The sequence below is a fragment of the Rhinolophus sinicus genome, chromosome 4 (assembly GCF_057876585.1).
Source record: "Rhinolophus sinicus isolate RSI-liver-muscle chromosome 4, RSI-T2T, whole genome shotgun sequence".
NCBI classification, from domain to species: domain Eukaryota; kingdom Metazoa; phylum Chordata; class Mammalia; order Chiroptera; family Rhinolophidae; genus Rhinolophus; species Rhinolophus sinicus.
The window spans coordinates 86,817,532-86,840,569 of NC_142504.1; the positions used below are offsets into that span (position 1 = coordinate 86,817,532).

The 23,038-nt window shown below is 38.5% G+C and overlaps 1 pseudogene; it reads left to right on the forward strand.

Annotated features, from left to right (window-relative positions):
* Window positions 1–22,530, forward strand: part of LOC109452086 (glandular kallikrein-like) — a 61,473-nt pseudogene extending 38,943 nt beyond the window's left edge.
* The last annotated feature ends 508 nt before the right edge of the window (window positions 22,531–23,038 follow it).

Genomic DNA, 23,038 nt, shown 5'->3' on the forward strand with positions numbered 1-23,038 from the left:
ACATAGTTCTTCATATACTATGCAGTCACAAATGTTAATGTTTTCATGTCATTGTCTTTGGGTTTTACATTTTGCTTGGAAAGTACTTTCTGTATCAAGAATATTAAATACCCTCCTACATTTTTCTAATACTGTTATATTTTTACAGTTATATTTTAAATCCATCTAGAATTGCACCTGTATATATAATGAGATGCAGAGATCTGAATTAACTTTCTTGTCAAATAAAGATCCAAGTGTGTCAACATCAGTTATTGAATAATCTCTTTTCTTCACTGAATGTTTTTAAGCAAGGAAGTAACATAATTAAAGTTGTGTTTTAAGTAGATTAAATAAGGTATAGAGATGCTTTGGAGAGTACATCTGAGATTTGATGTGTTCTGGCAGTGGAAAACAACATTTGGCTGCATTTCAGTTACGAGTCCCCCAAATTGCCATATTTAGATGTTATATATTTATTCAAACTCAAAGCATAAACATTCATGTGCAAAAAAAGTGAATCTACACCCAGAGCTCAAAATGCAAAAATCAACTTGAAATGGATCTTTTGCAAAACATATATCTGATAAAGGGACTTTATTCAGAATATATATAAAGAACTTTCACAACTCCACAAAAGTAGGCAAAAGATTAGAACAGATAGGTCACCAAAGGAGAGTGATTGATAGCAAATATGCACATGAAAATTTGTTCAACATTAGTCATCAAGGAAATGCAAATTAAAACCACATACTTATCACACAGCTATTAAAATTAGTAAAATTTAAACACCGACAATATCAAGTGCTGGTGAGTATAAAGAGTAACTGGATCGTGCAAAGTGGTACAGCTCCTTTTTCATACACTTTGGAGAACAGTTTGGCAATTCTGGTCAAGGTAATTATACACTTACCATATGACCAAATAATTTTACCCTTAGGTATCAACTCAAGAGAAATAAAATGTATATCCCCACAAAAACCCACGCCAGCTATTTATAGCAGTTTTATTCACCCCAAACTAGAAACAACCTAAATGTACATATACTAATAAATGGATAAATTATGATACATACATGCAGCAACATGGATGAGTCTTAAAACAGTTACATCAGTGAAATCAAAGTCACAAAATTTAGTTTTGCTTTTTTTTTTAGGCAACACCCCACTTCCAGGTACCAATTTTTGTATTGGATAGTATAGAATGTTATGTCATAGTAACCTGAAACTCTCAATGTCAGGCTTAAAAAAACAAAATTACATTTCTCACTCACCATATACGTTGACTGTAAATCAGTTCACTCCATGTTCTTCCTGGTGGTACCCAGGCCTGTTGAGAAGTCTGTATCTGAGATGTTGATAGCCTTATGGTAAAGAACAAATAGAACAAGGCAGAATCAAATTTTGGTATTTGAAGCGATTCTCTGAAAATGAAACACAGCAGTTTTGTTCATATTTCATTGGCCAAAGCAAGTCCCATGGCCAAGCTTAAAGCCAATCAGATGGAGAGAAATATTATTTTCATGAAGATGGATAGTGAATTTTTTAACAAAAAATATGATCACCTATAGTAAGGTGTGACTTTGTAGCAATTAGAGCTGAATAGCAGCGCAGTGAGCAATAAAAGTATCTCAACAGAAGCTAAAAAGTGTTCACCATTATAATATATGTAGCTACCATTTATTAAGTACATAATAAGATCCTAGACCCCTGCCTCCATTTAATCTTCATAAAACCTAAGCAGTAATGGAAACTGTGACTCAGAGAGCCACTTTACCCAAAATTACATAGCAGTAAGTGACAAAGCTGGAATTGCTATCCAGGTCAGCCTGAATTCAAAGTCCATTTTACAACACGATGATAGCTACAAAATGATTTCACATGGCAAGTGAGGGGGTGGAGTGATATCCTCTAACACTGACTTCACTAGGATTCTTTGAGGACATTTTTAAATTAGAGGTTTTGATGAACTCTTTATTAGGACTAGGATTCAATGGATTTAAATTGGCAAAATGATATTGTTATATATTTTTAAACCTTTGTGCTGGTTGATAAAATCGTTTTGTCCAAAGCCCGCACAAGTACTCCTTTCAGACATGGTTGAGGACCCCTAAGTTTTCATTTTAATTCAGCCATTAAACGGTTAATTCTGCCCCATTAGGGTTTCCTCAGGACCCTGATCTAGAGCCAGGGCCATTCCTTGTCAATTGGTCAGTGCCAGTACCTTACCAATTGATAAATATTTTGCATATCACCCTACTCTACAACTTTGTTGAGTCATAAGTGGGCTAAATAGAGATTAAAATATTCAGAAAGGAATAATTAGTCAATTAGAACAGAAACTGTTATGAAAAAAATGAAGAAAAGTTCATTATTAGATGTGAAACATAAAAGGGTCATATGTTTAAGAAGCTTAATTATGAAAATGCATAATTTATTCAATTGAAATGGCAGATTAATAACTACATACATGTTTTCATTCGTTGAAGACAGAATGGGAACTATGTTCATGTTTTCTTCCAGGCTATTTTGTATGATCATTGATATATAAAAAAAGTGAAATTTAAATATTCTTCTATCAATAATTGGTGTTAAATAGAAATCAGTTTCATAAAAAGTATTCATGTTGAAGGTTTAACATAGTAAATAGAGAAAACACTAAATGTCTCCATGCGTCAATGGTTCTGTCTTGGCTACACATTGAAATCACCTTGGGAACTTGTCCAGGACGCACATAGAACAATTACATCAAAGACTCCTGGTGGTGGGACACAGGTTTTAGTAGGTTTTAAAGGTGCCTAGGTGATTCTAATGTATAGCCAAGACTGAGAACTACCATCCTATATTATCCAAAATGCTTCCAGACCTTCCTTTTGGAGATTATGCTTCTTAGGTTAGACCAATTGCATTCCCCTACTCCTCAGGGGCAAATAGCCCCTGAAAAAAAGGGTGCAAATAAACCTGGAACTAGTGTGGGCAAAAGTCCTGGTTTGCGAGGACTGACAGTTTCCCTGGATGCAGGACTTCCAATATTAAAACACTACACAAACAATCTTCTCTGCCCTTTCTCTGGGAGGGAGAGCGGGTACAGCTTACTCAGGTCTGCTCTGTAGGGTCGGAGATCAAAAAATAAAGTGAATGAAATTGTGAAGGGACTTGAATAAGTTTATATCCCTTTATGAAAGAGTTTATAGACTATAACAGTATAGAAATGTGACACCTATGAAAATTCTAGAAGAGTGGAATTTTTCCATCATCAGGGATTTTATTTTGTTGAAGCCTGAAATATTTGCACATATAATAGCAGTCAGCCTTGCCTTATTCTTCTTACACCCTCAGGCACTTGATTCACTGGCCCCTGCTAGGCTGGAATTTAGCAAGCTTAGCCAAAATAGGCCAATTTCATCAGCATGGGGGAAAAAAACCTATTTAAGGGGCTAGACTCTTTTCAGGAGGGAAAAATGCTGCAAAATTGTTCTGTAACTTCATGGATTTCTGTTTTCTTTTTCTTTTAACCAGTTACACCTAACCTTCTAATTTTGTGTCTCACACAACTCAGTCAGCAGTATTTGCATATAAAATACTTTGCTTTTTTAATTTGCAATGAGTGCAAAGGGAGGCGTTTGCTGGCAGTTGGGGTAAATTTTGACTCATAGTGCAGGATAGTTTATATGCAACACCTGATTACAGCATCACTAACATTAGCACTCTACCCTGTTACTGTTAACTCTTCTCTGAACAGTAGTGAACAGGCCACAGACAGCTGTTGGGTTGCCTTAAGCATGACATTGAATATTGATGTGCTTTGAGACAATCAAAATGAATGGAATTTAGCGTGCCTTCTCTCTAAATGTTTTCTGTTGAGGTATGTGAAGCCATCTGCATGCCTACAGTGTTTCCTCAATCCTACCTTCTTCCCTGAGCACAGTTATGCTCTGGAGAATAAGAGGGGAGCACTACAATGCCCTTAGAACTTGCCTCCCACTTTTTTTCTTCACTTTGCTTACTGTCGCTATCTTGCTGCTATTCCTTCTACTCTTTGCTATTTGTTCCCCTTCTTTATCTTGACTTCTTTTTCCTTTCTATTTCATCCATTTCTGGTACTGCTTTTACTTGCACAGCAGCAAGTTGGCTTTAAAACCAAACTGGTTTCCTTCTGGTCAGTGAACTACGTTATGTCAGACACAATCTTTGGGGTGTCTTCATACAACGTTTTTTCAGGGGCTTTTCCTTCCTGTCAGTATCTATTTTATTGGTTCAGGCTTTCTGTATGCTTCCAGGTCCTTGAAAACTGTCTTCTAGATTCATGAGGCTCTATTACGTTTTTGTGTATTTAAGCATCATGGAGTCGTGTTCTCCAGACAATGAATTGTCTATCTGAGTCAGGGAAAAGTTCTATATTTTGGGAGAAGAATCCAAAAATAAATAATTATCCTCAATTAGAAATAATGGTGGACATAGTGAGGATAATTTGTCGATTATTACACTTAGGTTTTCTTTTATTCCACAAGCTTTCATTAAACACTGCTCTGGGTCAGGCCCTGGGTTGAATGCTAGGAACATAAAGATGAAAATGTTGTGGTTCAAGTTCTCAATGAAACCTCAAGTTAAACTGGGTGATAGACGTATAAACAACTAATATTTCATTTTCTCTTAAAATATTTCATTTTCTTTTTTTATTTGTGAAACTCAAATTTTAAAACATTTAATTTTAATACAGTGTTTTCTTAAATACCTTTCTGACATCAGGAGATTTCAAAAATACTCTATCAAAATTGACACTATACCTTTCATATGTGGGCATTATTTAGTTATTTAGCATTATCCTCTTTTGAGGATTATTTAATATTCAAATTATATATTTGTAATTACTATCATGTATAAAATGAATTAGAGACATTTGAGATCATTGAGAATGTTTTAATATTTTGACAATGTTAATAAGTGGTAGGAAATGTATTACATTTTGATGGAAAAGTTCAATTTATTTTTATTGATTTTTTGCACTGTTTATTAAAAATCTGTCTATGTCTATAGGTATAAGTTATGAAAAAGAGTAGTCTAACGCTTTGGTGAGTATGAAACTATAATTGTTATTCAGAAAATAATATATTTATGTATGCTTGTGTGTGTGTGTGTGTGTGTGTGTGTGTGTGTCTATTTCTGTGTGCATCTGTGGAGATGAGAAAAAAAAAGATTATTTTAAATGTCTGACCTAAAATTAAATTTAACAACCAAGTAAAAACATGGAGTATAAATCTTAGGTTTAAGTTGCATTATCATTCTTTGTGGAAAATAGATTAATATTTAGCAGATACCTTGAAGGAGTATGGCTTTTAATATCTTATTATAAATATATTAGAAGTTTAAATGTTTTAATAAATAGCCTTTTATATTTTGTTTTAAAATTGATATACTAGTGTGGCAAAAGTGCTGAGTCTTTCTCAAATTTTATATTACATCACATATCTTGAAGTCCACTGATAGTGGATGCATCTGTAAGTCGGCTAGCTTAAAACATCTCCAAGATAAGATCTTTCCACTCACCTTCCTCTTAGAGCTGTGTCTTTGGGGCTCATTTTGAGAGACTTTTCCCCAATTATATAGTTCAAATCAGAGCTCCAGTTGCTCTGGTTGACTTATATTTTTGTAGAATACTTTCAGCATTAATTTTATCAGCCATTTATAACACACTCTGGTATTCATCACTTGAAAGATACTATTGAAAGGGAGCTTTAATTAGATGAGATTGCTTCTACCACACACACCATTATACATGCTACAGATATGTGCATACAGCTAAAACAGAAATGGGGAAATATGTTTTTCTCCCTCTGACATACTACTTAAATGTCACTATTAACTTATTAACTTATTAAGAACTAGGAGCTACGTGAAGTGTATGGCTTTTGTTCTCTCAATTCTGATTGATACTGAAAATCAAGTGGTAGCTCTTTTGAATTGCTACTCAATGATTTAAAACAAATGCAAACCATCTAGAATAAAATAAAACCTTTCTGAATAATCAATTCAGCACAATTATTTATAGAGAATCAGGCTATGTCTCTAAAATTTAAATAATTGTACTGGTTATTTAAATTAGGATTGCCACAGAGTCCATATGATTATCCAAATATTATACATTAATAAATTCTAAAATATTCTGAATATACCACAAATAATTTTTTTTTCCTTTTCAAATGGATACTCCATTTCCAGTAACTACTAAGGATGGAAAATTAAGGAACAGCATAAGTATTTCACCTCATATATACCTTTACAAAAACAAACAAAGGTCCCACTTTTTACACAGATACCAGAGCCCAACATTTGGGGAAGTAAACAGGGAAAAGCCTTCTTGGTAGGAAAAAAATGTAGGACGGGGGAAAAAACAGGGCACACTGGGCAAAGCAAAACCTAGAGGAGTAAAATAAAACGCATACCCAGAGCAGGAGAATCTGAACACAGTAACAACAAGCAGATATAATCATGAAAATACATGCCCACTCCCACACTCCATAAATGGGACACAGACAAATAAACAAAAAAGTTGAATTAGAGGACATCTATTGTCTTATTGAGACGCTCCACAATGCTGAGCCTAAGGCAAAAGCTTTCATTCAGGCAGTTTATTTTGGAAACTGATCCTAAGGAACAAGAATACACAGCAGACAGGGATGACTCAGGGAAGGAAGGAAAGGCAGTCTAAGGCATGGGTGGGTGTGAGAAGACTCGGCTTCTGATGGGAAGCCTTGGTGATACAATAACTTGATGCCCTGTGATCAGACATCACCCTATCCTAGAGCCCAGTAGTAGCATGCGCAAAGCTGCTTTTACAAATGGCAAATAGTTCTCTGACCCACAAGGTATGGCGTATGTGATGTTGCCTAAGGATCTCAAGTATCTGGGCCTTGACTCTCCTCTTTGGACTAAACAGAAACTACATAGAGCATCAGATATGCTTGTCACATAGACTGGTTGCAGAGTCCTCTCTTACTCTGGTCCCCAAAGCATCAGCCTTCCACAACACCCAAAAAGTAGATTATAGCACTAATCATAAGCACAGAATATGTAGCTTCCAAGCTAAAAAAAAAAAAAGTCACCAAGAGCTATGTCTCTTTTTTGATATGAGTACGCTGGCTACACTTGTCCTTTGCTTCAAAGGGAATGGCAATATTCCCCAGGCCATTGAACTGCACTGATATTGCAGGTTCTTGAATCTTCATGGTGTTATTCTCTCACTTTCCGGCCTCCATGTGTCTTACTAGGGAATACCCAGTACTTGCCACTTCCAGATCACGGAATTTAATTAGCATATTGGTATCAATATAGTAGACCAATGTGCTGTTCTTCAGAATATCAAATTGATTAGGGTCCACGACAATTATATTGTGACAAGGAAGTTAATGAAGCTCTGGGGCTAGAGAGTTGATGGTCTTCCCACACATTAGAACTGCTTTCGGTCTTGTTTACTAATGGGATTAGGGAAAATGCCAGTTCAACACTCACATATCTAATGCCAGAGACTGTTCTAGTAAAGATTCCACAACCAACGCAAGAGGTGCAATTGGGACTACCATTTGATTAAGTTTACGGCAATTCATCATCATGCATCACCACCCACTGAGGTTTTGTGGAGGCCTTATAACTGAATAGGAATATAATGGAAACTACCATTCCTGTAGCCTTAAATTTTTCATGTTAGCTCTAATCTCTGCAATTCTTCCTAAGGTGTGATCTACTATTTTGGCTGGGCTAGGCATTGGCAGGGCAGTAGGACAGTTTCAGGGACTTCCACTTGGCCTTTCCTACAATATTGGCTATTACTCTATAGGCCAGGGAACCCATATGAGGGCTCTGCCAGCTGCTAAGTACATCCACACCAATTATGTATTCAGGGACTGAGTAAATAACCACAGGCTGGATCCATGAACTCAACTAACCCAACATCGGAGAGACTCAGGTCTGGACTTTGTTTATCTCCTGGTTTCTAATCACTCTAACCACTGAATCATGTTGAACTGCTGGGTTTCTGAGTATCAGGTCAGATCTGGTATCTGAAAACACTTACAATTTCTAAATATTTCCCCTTCTCCAAGTAAATGGCTAAAGATCACTTTGGGGGAAGGATGGGGGAATGAGTATATACTTTCAATAGCATTGAAGGGTTCTTCTTCAAGGGGACCCTGCTTCCATCTCAGTCAGTTACTCTGGGTCTGAGAACTGGCTTAGATCTGCAAACTAGTGGTGTGAAGCCTTGACTTGAAACAATGTCAGAATTACCAAGATTTTTGTGGGTGCTGGATTGGACTGTATGTGATGGAAGAGGAAACACTGGTTTTTGTAATAGCTGGGGGTTCTTCAACAGAACAAGGACAAAGGTAGCTGTAAAGACTGTGGAGTTGACTGGCTTATTATAAGTGCTTTAAGAAGCTTTGAAAACAACAACAAAAATCGCAGGCTCAAGTCAAGGCACTTACTAAGTAAAGACACATAAACAAAGGCCATCTATAAGATCTTTCTTATACTCATGCTATTGGTAGCTTGCTTATTTGGAGCTAAGCTGTTGGCTGGCCTTCCATTAGCCCATAGGCTTGTTAAAATGTTGAGATTGCATGAATAAAAGTACTATAGCAGAAACAATTGGGCAGCCCACAGCAGTGATCACCATGCATTCCTGATATGGACTGGTGGTTTTACATGAATGGCGCTCTCCCTGCTAGACTGCATGCTCCATGTCACGACTCCTAGATGGGAACTGTATCTCTGCAGTTTGCTCTGGCACATTGCTTGGCACATTGCTTGGCACATGGTAGCTGCTGAGCTCTTCTCAAATGAATTCATCTGTGAAAATTCATGGCTTCATGCCTCAAAGTAAGGTTTAAGTAAATAGGGTTGGAGATTGGATGAGCCTATTATGGCATATTGTTTGGCATATTGTATAAAACCACAGTGTAGGTGGAGTCAATGTTGGGGAGAAAATGCTGCCTCTCAAGTTTGGATGATGTGATGCATGGGAGCTCTGAACGGAAAAAAAAGAAAAGGAGACAAGTATTTTCTGTTAGTGTTTACATAGGTGTGTTAACTTTTTTTTTAAAGAATCAATCTCATTGATCAAAATGAGATTCACTGTTTGTCTCAGAGCAACAGAAAAAAAAAAAGGTAAAGGAGAGTGAGAGAGAGAACAGAACAACAGCAAGGAGACGCTTATTACACCAGCTCTGCCACTGCCAAGTTGAGTGGGTTTTAGCTACGTCTTTTCACCTTGTTAAGCCTCAGTTTCCACATTTATAATTTAAGAGTTTAATGAGATGATATGCAAAGTTTTCTCCAGCTCCAACACATTCCAGCTTCTGGAATACCATGACCCCCAAACACATGTTCACATATCTTTACATTGTCTGCACCTACTAGAAAGGGAGTTCTATGACTTAAATTGCATGACTTGGGGCCCCAAACAATTCCCCATAGTCAGAAGGCAGCAGTTACCCTGCTAGGGGATAAGAAGAAAACCCGAGTCGTGGCTTCTATTGGAAAGCCTTTTACTGCTCGCAAAAACCTGAACACTGTCTTATTTCCATTTTTCCTGAATGTGCTATTCCCCTCCACGCTCCCTGTTTATAATTCACCTGCAACCATTAATCCATACCTTCTAAGAGAATATTTCATCCAGCCTGGACGGCCATGAGTTGTCCACAATTTTGCTGATGGTCAGTAATGTTAAATGACTCATTGCAGTCCCTGCCTTTGTGCTAGGGTCCTGACTGTGAAAGTCATCCCAGCTTGCTCTCCTTTGAATACCTTTTGAAGTTTATCTTGCTCTCCTCTTCACGCTTGCTTACACAAATGCTCCCTACGCCATTTTGTTTTAAAAGCAGTCTTCTGACCTCCATCCACGCCTTCCTCACCTCCTCCTTCTTCTGCCTGCTTACTGCCTACCTCTCAGCTCGGCCCTCAGTGGGATTCAAATTACTGCCCTAGTCACTGGAGCTCCTTGTCACTCTCCAGTTTTGTCCCCGTCAGCCAGGATAATTCCTGTGCTGCACATTGAGTTCTTCTTTAATATCAATGTATTGTGGACTTCACAAGGGACGAAATATGGCTGTTAATATACAGGATTACCAAGACACTCAGCATCTCTCCCTTTTCCCCAATATATTGTTTTTTCCAAAGTACAGACTAAATGCTACATGATTCAAAGCTACTTAACATGTTCCTTTGCAAAGGGAACGTGAACACGAGAGGTGTTTGGCACTCTTGATAATTAGTGGGTTCTCTGAATCCCCCATTAAGTCGCTAAGAGAGACACTTCGTACCCTGAAAGCTGGGTCATGCTGCTACAGCCTGGACATGTAGTGCAACAGCTCTCAGATTTCGAGAAGGACAGGCAAAGCTGTGTACGAAGACTGCCTTCTGAGAACCAGAGACTGTTTTAATAATTATACTTCCAAAGCTTGGTAATTTCTGACTTTAGATTTACATTTGGCCTTTTTTTTTCTCAATCAGTAGTAAATGAAGGAAGAAAGGCTCTGCTTTCTTTTTAATACATACAACATCACATTCATATGCACAGATGAAAATATACTCTTGATCAAAAAAAAAAAAAAAATGTTGCATTATATTATAGGCCTGGAATTTCACTATTATCAAACCAGTACCTGAAATACAATATTTTGGTATTGGATGAGAGAAAAATGACTAAAATTGGTTTCAGAAATAAATATAAAAGCTGTGTTTTAGCAGAAGCACACTTGAGTAGAAATCATATACCAGTGAGAAAGACAACAGATCCTTACAGCTCTGTGTGTATAACAAACACAAATAGTCATAATTATCTCTTCCCCAGAGAGTTAACCCCTTTGGGAAAAGGTTAGACTTCCATCCTCCTTGTCAAACTAAAATCATTTTGAAATATATTTACCATGCTCGTCAGCTCTGTTTTAAAATGTTTGTAGATAGATACTATTTGTTTTGTTTTTTTTCCCCTCTCTTCATTTTGTTTTCAGTATTCATAAGGACAATTAAAACCCAGGCTGTAATAAGGCATCTGTTGTAAGCAAGTTCAGACAAAGGAAGCAATTTCTCTGGCAAGTAGGGGGCAGAGGACTGCATTATAGAAAGCATAGATTATAACAGAAAATAAACCCCTTTTTACCTCCACACCACTCCTCACCTACAATGTCGATCTCGGTGGTTAAAATGATCAGCTTTGCAAGCTGGTTTTGGAATCATTAGACATCAAAAATATTGTTAATCCTCAAAATTTACATTATTTCTATTCTTATGGGTCTTAGCCACATCCATTCATAGATTTTCCAGTTTATATCCATTCCAGACTAAGAGTAAGCACGTACAGCATCAACAGAAATACTTCCTGCTGGATTCCCTTATGGCACATGCATGCTCACACAACACAACACATGAACACAGCACACAGTCAGGTGCACAGAGACACACACATGTACCGACATGCACACGCACATTCTCACACATGCAAAAACATACACAAGCTAATGGCACACTCACAAACATACATGTGCACAGGCCTGTGCTCACAGAGACACACTCGCACATGTGCAGGCACATTCACCTGTGTACACACACACACACATAGACACACACTTGCCTGGCTGGTCACAGAGAGAGGGTATCTGCCTTCCCATGCCCTGTTTCAGGCCTCTGGGCTTCTGAGCTCATGCTCATTTTCATCACCGAAAAAAAATCATCTTCCGCCAAACTCTCCTTAGTGCCTCAGGGAATGTTCTTTCCCATTGCTTCCTCCATAACCCCTCCCCTATTAGGCCCCAAAGCCAAATCTTTCCATTTCAAAGAAAAATCACTCTCCCCAAACTGGGCAGCACCTGTATGTAGGCCAGTTTGACAACCCTGCTTTGCACATCTCTCACTGATGTATAGGAAGGTGACACAGAGTTCTTAGAGTATTCCTTTTCAGGAAACTGCTAAGTGGTGACCTGCCCCCTCGGCCCTGGAGCAGCTACTGGAGAACTAAGTTGATTTCCTCACTGCTTTGGGCGGGGATTGTGTCTTATTCATCTTTGCATCCACAGTACCTAGCACAGTGCGTGTGACCCAACAGAATCCAGTAAAGAGCTGCTGACTAAACAAAATCCCAGCATTAGATCCTTTTCCCTCCGTTTCTCAATCTAGGTTGACACACTCACAGGAGTATATGCCTGTGTGTCAGGGAGCACGAGAGGTCATGGGATAAACATAGCACATCTTCCTGGAAAGTCCATTTTACCTCTGTTAGGTCAGGTTTAAAAGACTGTTTTTCTACTAAAGTAAACACTAGATAAGGAGAATCTAATAAATGTCATGTTGGTAGTTATAATAAAGATCTGGGGCTTTGAAGACAGTTTTGAATTCTATACCTTCCACTGATTAGTCATGTGACCTCTAGTATGTTTTTAAAATTTATCCAATCATTTTTATTCTCAGTTGTAAAATGGAGGTAATAATAACTGTTTCTTGGAGATTTTGAAATTCAAAGGGGAGAATGTATGCAGTGGAAGTTAATAGTGATATTGGAGGCAGCTGCTATAGCAGTAAATATGAGGGCAGCAGTACAGTCATATTGGTAGTTGCCACAGTAATGATATTAACAGGGGCAATTGTAACAGCCACAGAAATAAATGAGGATGAGGAAGGCAGTGTGCAAGGGAGGACGTGATTAAATAAAGTAAGACAAGTTAACCTAAATGTAAGGGAGCCAGACTTTCAGGTCAGTAGGCACCAATGAGAATCACTTTATCCGACCTATCACTTTGTTTTACAGACAAGGACACTGAAGCTCAGAGAACTTGACAAAGTGACGCACCCAAGTCCATCACAGTTAGTGACAGTGTCAAGTCTAGACCCCATTCGCTATTCCAGGTCTAGGTATTCTAGGCTACAGTATCATCTCTCATCTCTGAATGGAATCATTATTCTCAGGCAGTGATAGAAAGAAATACACATGCACAGAAGTGGCTGATGGATAGCCACACATACTGTATAGCAGAATGACCCTGGACTACAGAGTCCTGAGGTCGAATTACAGCTCTGCTATTTCCTAGATTTCTAACTGTGGCCAAGGTACTGAATCTCTCTGAAAATTGTTATCCCCATGTGGAATGAAGAGGATTTTTAATCTACCTTTCAGGTTGATGAGTGATTTAAAGAAAATATATCAGAGTGCCTATCCTAGAGGCACACAGAAGTCACTAAATGATAACTTTTTATATATTTATCCATTTCCTTTATCCTATCATCAATTCTTAATAATCCCTACAAATACACTTACCAATCAGCAAGAAAAATAATGGTCATGCCCATGATATATTCTGAACACATCAGATGGATAGATTAGAAATTCAGGGGATTGGTGGTTTGATCCTGCCACTCACTGGAATATCAATGACAGTAATAACAACTGACTTTTCTATGCCTAAGTTTTTTCACCACTATAGTGTAAAGGGGGGGGGGGGGACATTGTAAAGTAATTTAAAGAGTTTAAAGGCAATGAATTGTTTAAAGAATAAAAGCAAATAATAACTAAAATACAGATTAAGCATGTGAAATAGTTGGATCATAATATTTTCATTTTGGATGTGGTTTTCCTTTCTCTTTTAAAAGATCTCCCCCTACACTCTGAAGAGCATGATGTCATATTTATGTCCTGATCTAGAAATCAAAAGGTTGATATTGTATTCATGGCTAAAAAATGAATTATGGAAGAACCATACAGGTAATTTCTCGGCACTTGAGCTAGCTCACCCCTCATCACAACCAAAGAAAAAGGGGGGGGGGGCGGGGGTTAGGCAGTATAATCTCCTAATAATTTAAACAAAAAAATATTTAGGATAATTTAAAACTTACTAAAGTGTTCTCATTTTCTGATTTCCCCTTATCCTGGTGAAAACTCCACCATGGAGCAGCACTGGCTGGTTGGAAGAAGCTAGAGACTAGACCAGAAATCCGAAGGCTTTGGCCGGAGCCAGATGGGCCAGCCTCCACGTGACCCTGAGTTGTTTCTGACTCTCTATCTCTCCTGGTCTCAGATATATTGAACTCCATTTCTAATGACTTTTCCAGCTCTAACTTTTATATCCTCTGACTTAGCCCAGGAGGGTGATAAGGATTACAACCATAACTCTTCCTAAGGCAGAGTACACTGTGGCCATCCCCGAGGCTTGCTGCAATGCCCATAGCAGAACAGGGGTGAGGGGGTGGAATTAAAATAAATCAACTACTGTGAGATAGTATGCCAACCCCTGGTATACACACACCTTCTCCCAGATATCAACCAAACACTAACCTAGGTGCTGTTGTGAAAACATTTTGCAGATGTAATTAAGGACCCAGATCTGTCAATCTTCACCAAGGGAGATTATCCGAGTGGGAGTGAACTAACTAATCAAACACAGCAGCCCTTTAAAAGTAGAGATATTTCCTCCCCCTCTGGTTGGTTTTAGAGGAAGACATGTTCTGCCTACCCTGGAAGCAGCCAAAACCATGTTGTGAATTGCCTATGGAGGCCACATGGTAAAGAGCTGATAGTGGCCTGTGGCTTACAGCTAATAGGAAAATGTGGACCTCAGTCATATAACCACAAGAAAATGGATCCTGCCAACCACCGCTGAGCTTGGAAGCAGATTTTGTCCCCCTAGAGCCTCCAGAAGAGAACTCACTGCAGTCAGCATCTTGATTTCAACCTTGAGATACTCTGAGCAAGAGCCCAGCCACACCATTGGCAAACTGCTGACCTGCAGAACCAATAAGTGAGTGCTTTTTAAGCCACTTAGTTCATGGGAATTTGTTACCAGCAGTAGAGAACAACTAGAAAAAAATAACAGATAATTTAATAGTCTTTTCTGTTATCAAAAAAGTACTTCTTGAATAATTAATTTATAATTTCCTCTTCACATAGCTCAGCTGAAATGTTATTCTGCCTCCTGTGAATTATCTATCAGAAATCACTAAGTCAGCCTTTCTCCTGGTGTGCTGAACAGGACTGGACCTTCCTCTACCTTAAGGCAACTCTCTCTCAAAAGAAAACACAGGCTCCCCAGAGGCAAAAGGCACTGCTGTTCTACAGCATTCTTTACTCTAGGGCTGAGTGCTTTGTGCAGATTTGAAGATTAAAGTGGAACAACTTCATCCGGAGACCTCATCCATTAGACCTCGTTTTTCTTGATTTACTTAGTACTACTTATTTTACTTCAGGTGTTTAGAACGAGTGAGCAAGCTGTTGGTCTGGAAGCTAGGGTGTGCAGAAAATTCCCCGGTGATTCATTTATGAAGAGGAGGACAGGGGCTCTGAATGGGCAAAGAGAGGAACAGTCACAAGAAAGAATTAGCAATATCTTTGAATCAGCCTCCTATTGTTCAGAATCAGGCAGTTTCCGGCCTTCACTTTTGGGACCCAGTGGCTGTAACTAATTGTATGAGTACAAAGTCAAGGGTACAGGAGAATGATACAGGGGTGACATGGAGAAAAATACTAGCGAGACCATTGTTTCCTAAGAGCATCGAAAGCTGAGGAGTGGATGTTTGTTTTTGTTTTTCACTCCGTGTTTTGATCAACCCTTTTCCTAAAAAGAAAACACTAAGCTATTTCACTAAAGGCACAACCAGAGTGCCACCATGTGGTGAAGCCTTTATGGACTGACACAGGCTTCCAGTGGGTTTGCAGACTGAGAGAATATTTAGAGAGGAAAACCTGTAAGAGTAGGTTGGCACATCATAACAAAAACCAGGAAACTCAATGCCAAAGATTATGTGTCTTCGAGAGCTTGGTGATAGGCTTGATTTTTTTTTTTTTTTTTTTTTCTTTAACCATCATATTCCTTGAAGGTGTGATAATGACTCTCACTTTCATAATGAAAACTACAAACTTATCATTGATGCGACTTTTAAAGGGAAGTTATTTTATGTAATTGCCTTGATTATTTTCAAAAAGAATGTGGCTAGCACTAGCACCCATCACAGGACAGAATGGCACTCGCTCTGGTTCAGGAATAACCATCTTTATGCCAATTCCTCATGGCTATCAGCTAATACTTGAGTGTTGTTGATGATGGTGGTATTTGTGGATTTGGGGTTTATTTGTTTTGTTTGGGGTTGTTGTTTTTGAGCAGATAAAAAAATGTCACCCCACTTCTCAACTAGAATGATCAGTTACAACTATTTTGTGTCTTATATCACATCTGCTATACGTTTAAATTCTGGAGTAGAGTGTTTAACTTGGCTTGATTTTCTGATCAACTTTTATCCTGAGACCTTGATTTATAGTCTGACCAAGACTGCATGCAATGAAGGGATAGTTCCCAAAAGGAAAACTAGGCTGATAGGCGTAAGGGAACAGGTGAGAAAGACAGTAGATAACAATCCCACTTTGTGCCATTTCAAGGACTAGTGCACCACTGTACACTGCCACAAACGAAAGGTGTGGCATATGTGCCATAACGTCCAGTGTTTATTTGCTGATTTCATTGCCGAATGATCAGTGCTCCTTCTGATCAATCTCAAGTCTTCTGGTTCCCGTGACATTCTGCCATTGTGGGGTCCCCAGTTATAGTTTCATTATCAAAGTCACTGAGGGCACTTGCAACTTGATTATAAGCCTCCCAGGGAAGATACGATATCTGAGAGTCATTTCCCACATGAAGACATTTGTGTTTTGTTTGTAATGCCTCAGATTGACCTAAGTCTCAATTTTCCCCTACTTGAATGGAAAAAAAAATCAGGAAAATAACCAAAAAGGACCTGAGGCCCTCTTGACACCTCAGTGAAATAATTTTTCCCTTTTGTAACGAGATTAAGGCATTAATAATACTGTCACTGTTGCTTTGGTGTAAAGTGTGCTTTTGTGTAAACTGTGCCCTTTCCAAGAAAGAACTTGCTTGTGATGAAAGAGACTCATGCAGTTTCTGAAAATTCCTTATTAAAAGTTTTTCTTCAATATTCATGCCATATTTAAATATTCTTTGCCAAAAGAAAAAAATCTCCCTTTCTTTGAGAAATTATGACTGCTTACTTTTTAGATATTACATAGTCTATGCATAGATTAGAGAGAAATCGTGTGATCAGTGTCCCAAATCAAGGAGAAAAAGATTGTTATAAAGTGTCATTTTGGCCCCTTATTACCTGGATGAAATTATGAAGTGGGTCAGAACATTCCTGCCCCCGAAGTGGCCAGTTGTAACTGAACATGCTCATTCACAGACCTCCAGAAATCCCTGAAGCTTTGACCTCCTTTGCTGAGATTTTTTTGGTATTTCATGTTTTTTATTTCATTATAGTCAAAGAATTGGTACATCTGGCCTCAGAGAGATGGCTCAGACTTGCAGGCCTGCAGATGGATTATTACTTCCAGGCTTCTGACAGGCCACAACTCTCTCCCCAACCATGTTATTCTTCTCATGTTAGAAAATCATGGACATGAAGATTATTACAATTATAAAAATTAAAATTACATACAAGTAATTATTAACATTAAACATTATTAAATTATTTAAATAATGAATATTAAAAATATTAAGATTAAAAGGAATATTTAATCATATACACGTTATCAACTCTTAACTAGCTTTAAAATCCCTTTACAAACTATTGCTATTAGGTTCAGCCAATTTCTGGGCAGAAAAAATATTCCAAGATTCTCGTAACGCTACAGGTGGTTTTAATAGTTGATTTCTGAGATTTTTTTTCTTAAAGAATTATTTTTTAAACTATTATCCAGATAAGTTGTCATAAAATCTACTAAGCTACAGGGCAATTTTTCATCTCTGCAGTTGACTCATTTCAGCATTTCATCTAAATGCTATTCTCTCCAGTAGCTTTTTTTTCTAATTTCTACAGAAAAGTCATTAGAGGGAGCAATTTTCTCCAAAGTGTCCCATTATTTCTAGGAGAACAGCAAAAACAATTTGTTGGTTGAAGACAGAATTGGTTGAGGGGATGTGTCATTGATATATGTGTATGCTGCCTTTGTCAGGTTCTTGGTAATTGCTGTGCAGAAAAAACTGTACATAACTGAAGAAAAAAGATTATAATGCATCCAGTAATCTAGCCATTGGTAATTATTAAAAATGTTAAAAATAAGAATTTTGATTCACTTTATGCTTTTTCTTCTAATAGACTTTCCATCTCTTCCTTTTGACGATGAACAAGTTGATTTTATACTAGTTTTACAGGACAGAAGCTCATTTTGTGACTCCCCTGAGGGTAAAATCCAACTGCTTAAATTGACATATGAAGCGTTGCACAATATAGTCTTAGTCACTCTTACTCAGCTCATTCTCAGCATTTTTAAAAATTTTATTCTGACTATCATTGCTATTACCCATGAATACATATGCGGTTTGACAAGTAAGTTCGTGAACTCATCCTAGAAAAAGTGCTCCGTACCTCATTGCTGAATGTCACTACAGTCACCTTTGAAGTGCTCCCCTTGGGAAGCTATGCACCAATGCCACTGCCTAGTCCATCCCTCAAAGCAATTTTGGAACTCTTTTCCAGGAATGGCCATCAGAGCTGTCGTCGTATTACCTTTGATGCCCTGAATGTCATCAAAATGTCTTCCTTTCAATATTTCCTTTATCCTTGGGTAAAAAAATAAGACATGGGGGCCCAGATCAGGTGAGTAGGGAGGGTGTTCCAATACAGTTATTTGTTTACTGGCTAAAAACTCCCTCACAGACAGTGCCCTGTGAGCTTGTGCATTGCCGTGATGCAAGGGTCATGAATTGTTGGTGAAAAGTTCATGTCATCTAACTTTTCACACAGCCTTCTCAGCACTTCCAAATAGTAAACTTGGTTAACTGTTTGTCTAGTTGGTACAAATTCATAATGAATAATCTCTCTGATATCAAAAAAGTTTAGCAACATCGTTGCAACAAGTTCGCAAACTTAGTTGGCAGAGCTCGTATGCTTTCTTGCTTCTGATCTTTTATTATATTGTTACCTGTACTTGGAATACCTTTATATTACTCATCCCTCCTTACCTGGATTAGGGGTCAGTAACTATGGCTCATGAACCAAATCTGGTCTTCTGCTTTTCCTGGTTTTATAAATAAAGTTTTATTAGAACACAGCCATTTGCCTATGGTCTATGTCTGCTTTCACACTACAACCGTGAAATTGACTAATTACAACAGAGACTGCCTGGCCATAAAGCCTAAAATATTTACTATCTGGCCCTTTGTTGAAAAAACTCGCTGACTTCCAGCCTATATAAATACCACGAATTTTGTTATGAAGTAATCACTCCATCTTAGTCTCCTAATCACTAGATCATTTCTGTAATTCTAGAGCATTCTTGGCAAGACACTAAAGAGTACCTACCACGGTTTGCAAATTTGTTTATGTGTCTATCCTTCCCAAAGCAACTGTTTCTTTCTTGTAGACAGGGACTATTTTATTTATTGCTATATGACCAGTACCTAGTGCAGTGCCTGAAAGAGAAAATGTGCAGGCAAGGTTGGTGGCATAGTAAATAAAGTATATGTGGGAACAACGAAAACCTATAAAGCAGAAAATTAGAAAGAAAGTTTTCCACTTTGTTTCTTTGAATATGTTACTCATTATAGCTTTACAAGGATTAGAGAGTTCTTGACTGGGGCAGGGGTGTAGGCAACTGTTCTCTGCTTAGATGTCTTACATAAAGTACAATCAAATGATGCTATACTCAACAAAGGCCCAAGATTACACTATTTCCAGGAAGTTCAATGTAAAAAGGGTGGCTATGAAATATTGTCACTGATTTTAAAAATCACCATCAAATATATCAACTAAATGAATATAATCCCTTTTTAAGAATTCATTGTAGGAGACTATTTACTCCTAGACATTCCACCATTAATTGAAACTTGTTCAAATTACCTATTTAGCAAATTCATTTCCAGTCTGTGGCACTTGCATTTAATAATCTCCAATGCTGATAAATCCTCTGCTGTGGGGTGAGGGGTGTTTATTTTTTAAAATGTTCCAAAGTCATCTATCGATATGTTATGAATAAGGTAGCTGATGAAAACTGAGAAATGCTCTTTTGACTTTAACAAAAGTATTCTTATGAAGCTACTTTTTCTTGTATGTATTTGTATTTGACTCATTCAACATACGCCAGTTGAGTTCTTATTGTACAAGGCATTGTGTTCAGAAGGCAATTCCAAATGGGGTGCTTCGAAAATGTTCTGAGAATGGCAGCATCATAAGAATACATGTAAAACCCTGCAAACATAATGAGTATTTATACAAGAAATCTAGCCACAGAGACTCAGATAGGACTAGAGGACTGATGCAAACACTTACTTAAAATATCAGACCAAAATTGGGCAAGGGAGCATCAGCCCTTACCACTGTGGGGGAGGGTGTCCTCCTTTTCAGCTGTCAGTCACAAGAACGAAGACAACATTGGGTTGGTATATAAAATACAGAAATAGAACAGATAAGGTCACAGGGGGCAAAACTGAAGTGAAGAGCAAACGTGAGGGTCCAGTTGGAAAAGTTCAATTCAGAATTAGATCTCAGGGCTAAGTGTTAGGATATTAGCAGGAAAGCCACAGATGAGCTGTTGAGTGAACACAGAAGCAGGACAGGGGACAAGAGTGAGAATGAATGACGATGGTCTAAAACTTCATGAACAGCGTGGCTCCTAGAGGTCCCTTTTATTGGATGAAGATAAAGGTGTGTGGGTCAGAATGGGCTAAAGGCACAAGGTCAGAGCAGAATTTAGACTCTGTGTTCAGACTGGAGGAAACAATAGAAAATATCAAAACAACCACCCTTAGTCTATTTCTGTTTAGTTTGCTCGTTTATTCTGTTCTATTAGAGTCCTCATATGAGTGAGATCATATGGTATTTGTTTTTCTCCATCTGACTTATTTCACTTAGCATCATATTCTCTAGGTCAATCCACATGATTGCAAATAGTAAGATTTCATTCTTCTTTATGGTCAAGTAATACTCCACTGTATAAATGTACCACAGACCCAGAGATATAGAGAAAAAACTGATGGTTGCTAGATGGGAGGAGGGTGGGGATGGGGGAGAAGATAAAGGGATTAGAAAGCACAAATTACTAGTCACAATATTGCTATGGGGGTATGAAAGACAGTTGGGGGAATATAATCAATAATTTTGCAGGGTGTCAGATAGGCACTTTTCTTATTAGGGAGACCACCTCATGGATTGTGTAGATGCCTGATCACTGTGCTGTACAACTGAAGCTGAAGCTGAATAATACTGAATGTCAACTATAATTTTATATATATATGGTCACAGGATGTGGAGTACAGCATAAGGAAGATAGTCAATGGAATTGTAACAGCTATATACCATGTCAGAAGGGTAGTAGATAGGGGGAGGGGAGGTTATCACTTTGTGAAGGGTGTAAATGTGTAACTATTACATTGTTTTGTACACCTGATACTAATTAAAAAAAAAAATCACTAACTTAAAAAAAATAAAAAATCACTCACTTTGTCATCTCCTAGCCTCCTCTTGCCTGTTTCTCATTCTCTCTCTTTACTTCTTCTATCCCTTTCCCTTTGTCTATTTCTCACTCTCCTCCCTTGCTCTGTTTTTTCACTCCTGCTTCTTCCATTTGTCTTGTTTCTCACTATCTCTGTCTTTTTTCCTCCTCATCCTGCCTCCTTTCTGCCCCCTTTATCTCTCTGTTCTCCCCTCTGCCTTTGTCATTTCCTGTATCTTTTTAAGCTATTTTTCACTGCCTTTCTCTTTGTCTCTGGATCTGCTTTTCCCACCGTCACATTCTTTTGCTTTCTCACTGCCTCTATTTCTCCATGATTCTAAACCTTTCGTGCTCAGTTTTTTCCTTGTTTCTCTTTCTCTCCTTTGGGACCCACCTCCCTGCTGCTCTGCCCCTTCTCCCTTTCTGCTCTTCTCTCCTCATTCCCTTGGTCCCTCTCTCTCCCCAGTAATTACCAGCTCTGGCAGGGTCGCCACAACCTGTTTGAGAATGAAGACACAGCACAGTTTGTCCAGGTCAGTAAGAGCTTCCCACACCCTCAATTCAACTTGAGCCTTTTGAAGAACGACACCGCCTATCCAGTAGAAGACTACAGCTACGACCTCATGCTGCTCCACCTGGCAGAGCCTGCCCAGATAACAGATACTGTGAAGGTCCTGGGCCTGCCCCCCTGGAAACCCCGAATGGGGAGCACCTGCTACACCCCGGCTGCGGCAACATCGAAGTAGATCCATTTGTAGATGAGTACCCAGATTAGCTCCAGTGTGTGGACCTCAAGCTCCTGCCCAACGATGTGTGTGCCAACGCCCAACCCCAGAAGGTGACAGATGTCGTGCTGTGTGCTGGATACTTGCAGAGTGGCAAGGACATCGCTATGAGTGACTCAGGGGGCCCACTGATCTGTGATGGTGTGTTTCAAGGAATCACATCTTGGGGACGCACCCCGTGTGGCCGACCCAATATGCACGGCATCTTACCAAACTTCTGTCCTTCCTGGACTGGATCAAGGAGACCATGGAGCCAATCCCTGAATGCCCCCGTCCTGTCCCTGATCCCTAGTAAAATCATATATGCATCAAAATAAAATCACTCTTGATAGCAACCTGCTACTTCTATCTTTTCATGTCGAAAAATTATTTAGAAATAAATATTTAGGCCACATCTTAGGATATAGTCTTTAAAACCTGGTGAACACAAAATGCTTCTACAAGAAAATTGCTTCACTGATAATTTCTTCTGTGCTGTCTTCCCTCTTTCCAGTCCTCAGCAAAGCCCTATAAGGCAGATACAGATGAAAAGTCTGTCAGGAGGCTCTCCCTTTATGACCCATATATTTATAGTCTCAAGCACTGTAAGACATATAACTCCTCCATAATCCACAGAAGGATTTATAGTAAGGCCTCTCTCAAAAAGAAAATGCCTTGCAGGCACAAATCATTAGCCCATTTTTATTTTGTGGTACGAATGGAGGTTATAGTCACCTGCAAGTGAAGTACAAAGAACATGGCAATTCAGAATCAAAGATCGGTGCTTGCTCCTTACTTTTTGTACTGAAAAGGAGCTTCCT